The 3,972-nt window shown below is 40.6% G+C and overlaps 1 non-coding gene across 1 annotated transcript; it reads right to left on the bottom strand.

The window, feature by feature from the left end:
* Positions 1–3,168: 3,168 nt before the first annotated feature.
* Positions 3,169–3,272, bottom strand: LOC112746568 (small nucleolar RNA R71). Its single transcript, XR_003174446.1, has one exon. It is a non-coding gene; the product is annotated as a small nucleolar RNA R71 (small nucleolar RNA).
* Positions 3,273–3,972: the final 700 nt, after the last annotated feature.

Here is a 3,972-nt window from a genome sequence, read left to right as displayed (position 1 = left end):
GAATGGAAGATTTCTCATGAAAATTTGCAAGACTTTGATGCATTTGTTTGGATGATTTCAGGGAAGAAGAGGCTAAGCAAGGAAGCAACAAAATCAATTAAGGAAGCTTGAATATCACATGTGGAGTTTAAGTTCCAGTTTAAGCCTAAACTGGAGCTTAAACGCCAGAATCATGAAGGCTAAGAAATGCTGGGATTGAAGTTTAACCTCCAGTTTAACCTTAAACTGGAGGTTAAACGCCAGAATGAAAAGTCTCACCAAAGAAGCATTCCACGTTTAACCTCCAGTTTAACCTCAAACTGGAGGTTAAACGCCAGAATGATAATGCCACTCAGGAAGGAGTTCCACGTTTAACCTCCAGTTTAACCTTAAACTGGAGGTTAAACGCCAGAATGGGAAAAGCACCAGGGAGCCATTTCCACGTTTAAGCTCCAGTTTGACCTCAAACTGGAGCTTAAACGTGTTCGACCAAGAACTCTCCTCCAGGGTTGCTCTCTCCATTTCCACGTTTAAGCTCCAGTTTGACCTCAAACTGGAGCTTAAACGTGTTCGACACCTCCAGGGCTACCCTTCCAAGCTTCCACGTTTAACCTCCAGTTTAACCTTAAACTGGAGGTTAAACGTGTTCGACCTCCAGGATGCCTCCTTCCATTTCCACGTTTAACCTCCAGTTTAACCTTAAACTGGAGGTTAAACGTGTTCGACCTCCAGGGCTGCCCTTCCTATATCCACGTTTAAGCTTCAGTTTAACCTTAAACTGAAGCTTAAACGTGTTCGACTACATGACTCTCCAGGGCTGCCTTCTTCCATTTCCACGTTTAAGCTTCAGTTTAACCTTAAACTGAAGCTTAAACGTGTTCGACTACATGACTCTCCAGGGCTGCCTTCTTCCATTTCCACGTTTAAGCTTCAGTTTAACCTTAAACTGAAGCTTAAACGTGCTTCTACAAAAGGCCTCACTGGAAGTGTCTGGCGTTTAAGCTGCAGTTTAAGCTTAAACTGCAACTTAAACGCCACTCTTGGAAAAGGTTTCTGGACCAAAAATATTGTGGTTTAAGTTAGTATTTGAGCACAAACATTAACTTAAACTTATTCTGGTATGAAACCCAATTGAATATCATGGTTTATGGGATTGGGCCTGAAGGATTGATGAGTTTGAAATTTCAATTTATTGAGTCATGTGTCATTATTTGATTATCACTAAGTTGGCTCAATGAATGTTACAGAATTTGGATCAACAGCCTCATCAAGATTATGGATCATAAACCCAAGGCAAAAGGAAAGCAGGGAGAGGCCTCAAAGCCCAAGAAACACAACAGAAGCTCAATATAGAAAGTGTATAAATAGGATAGAATTTAAGTTAGAAAAGGACTTTTGGGAACTTTTACTTTTGCATTTAGCTAGTTTTCATTTCTTTGTAATTGAATTCAGAGCTATGACTCACTAAACCCCTTTCATTGGGTTAGGGAGCTCTATTGTAATTCAATGAATCAATAATAGTTTATCTTCTTCTTCAAGCTTTTCTCTTAAATTTTGTTAGAAAGCTTCTCGATCTAATTCCATTGGATAGTTGTCTTGGGAAAGAAACTACCCATAATTGGAATCCTTCGGAACCTTGGGAAAGGAATGGAGGATTCATGCTAGAGAAGCTTTCTCACAGTGAATTGGATTGGGGTTTGGATGGATATTGTGACATGTAATCCTACCAAATTGTGGTTCATGAAACTGTGTGGTATAATCAGTGATCGAGCATCATCTCTTCTTATGAACATTTAAACCAAGGGATTGGGAATTTGTTTGTTTTTAGAGAGAATTGGTGAGCCAAGGGATTGGGATCCAATCATATAAGATTGCCAAGCAAAATTTAATGAACGCATTGGTTGAGGAAGAGATATTCATGTTTTGATTCGGGGATCTCAATATCTCCTAACACCCAATGAATTCCCCATTTCTGATTCCAATTTCTCTTTACATTCTGCAACTCAATTCATGCAATCACCCCCATTCCCTTTTAATTTCAGCAATTTAGTTTCTGCTCTTTAATTCATGCAATTTAAGATTCCGCCATTTCAATTTCTTGTCATTTACTTTTCCCGCCAATTTTACATTCCGCAATTCTCATCTCAATCTTGATTCCGCTCAACTAGAACACACTTCTAATCCGAATTGCTCACTCAACCAATCCTTGTGGGATTCGACCTCACTCTATTGTGAGTTTTTACTTGACGATAACCGGTGCACTTGCCGGAAGGAATTTTTGCCGATCGTGCAATTTCCTAAATCGTAGCATAACTAGTTTATGCGCATCAAGTTTATGGCGCCGTTGCCGGGGATTGGTTTTCGATTGACAATTCTCAAATTGGAAGTTAACTAGATTGAGCATTTTTTTGTTTTGATTAATTCAGTACAAGTTACTTGTTGAATTTTAATTTCTGCACATGTTTTCTTTCTTTATGCCTTTAAATTCAAGCAACTAACTCACTGACTCACTAACTGTTTGAATTAATTCCTCAATTGCTCTAACCATACTCTTCCATTAACCAAGAGTATTTCACTTGTTTATTGCCTGTGTTGTGTTCTTGTATGACAGGTAGGAGAGGAGAGACATCAACTCCTCCATATACCGAACCAGAGAGGACCCTTCATAGACTGAGAAGGGAAGCAAGAGGGAAGAGAATAGTGGGAGAAGAGGAATCTGAAGGAGAATCTGAGGACAATTTTGAGGAAGCTTTAGATCTCAACATGGATAGAGAAGTTCACAACCATGAGAGAGCTGATGGAAACAATGCCATTCCTGAGAGGAGGGTTCTTAGTTCATACATAAACCCAACCTCTGGGAATTGTGGTAGCAGCATCCAGAAACCACCCATTCAGGCCAACAATTTCGAGCTCAAACCACAGCTAATATCACTGGTGGAGAATCATTGTTCATTTGGTGGAAGTGCTAATGAAGATCCCAACCAACATCTCACAAAATTCCTGAGAATTTGTGACACTGTGAAGTCCAATGGAGTCCAGGAAGATGCCTATAAACTGCTTTTGTTCCCATTTTCACTTAGGGACAAAGCGGCTAAGTGGCTTGAATCATTCCCAAGGGGGAGTCTAACAACATGGGATGAGGTGGAAAGCAAGTTTCTGGCACGTTTCTACCCCCCACAAAAGGTCAATAGGCTTCGATCTGAGGTTCAAACTTTTAGACAACAAGATGGTGAAACTCTCTACGAGGCATGGGAGAGATTCAAGGATTTGACAAGGAAATGCCCACCAGACATGTTCCATGATTGGGTGCAATTGCATATTTTCTATGATGGACTCTCTTATGAATCAAGGAAGGCTGTGGACCATTCATCAGGAGGTTCATTGAACAGGAAAAAGACTGTGGAAGAGGCCATTGAAGTGATTGAGACAGTGGCTGAGAATGAGTACTACTATGCATCAGAAAGGCACAACACTAAGGGAGTCATGGAGCTGAACCATGTTGATACAATTCTAGCCCAAAACAAGGTGTTTGCCAAGCAACTAGCAGAGCTTACCAGGCAATTAGAAACAAAGCAAGTGGCTGCAATACACACACAAGATCAAGAGGAAGTAAGCATTGAAGGAGGTGATTGGGAAGAGGCCAACTATGTGGGAAACCAACAAAGGCAATCATATGATCCACACTCCAACACTTACAACCCAGGATGGAAAAATCACCCAAACTTTGGGTGGGGGAACCAACAAACCCAACCACAAGACCACAAACCTTACAACCACAACCAACATAACAATTCCACATACCAAAACTCCAACCAAAGATCATACCAAGCCACACAAAACACTTACCCCCAACCATCATATCATGGCCAAAATAATCAACCTACCCAACTTAATCCGAACCAACAATTTCAAGATCAATTAAACCGGATAGAAGGAATGATGGCAACCATGAGTCAAGACATAACCGAATTGAAAAGCTTCAGGGATGATGTG

The sequence above is a fragment of the Arachis hypogaea genome, chromosome 14, assembly GCF_003086295.3.
Source record: "Arachis hypogaea cultivar Tifrunner chromosome 14, arahy.Tifrunner.gnm2.J5K5, whole genome shotgun sequence".
NCBI lineage: Eukaryota > Viridiplantae > Streptophyta > Magnoliopsida > Fabales > Fabaceae > Arachis > Arachis hypogaea.
Note: the sequence above shows the minus strand (reverse complement) of the source record. Positions and strands in the feature narration are given on the sequence as shown.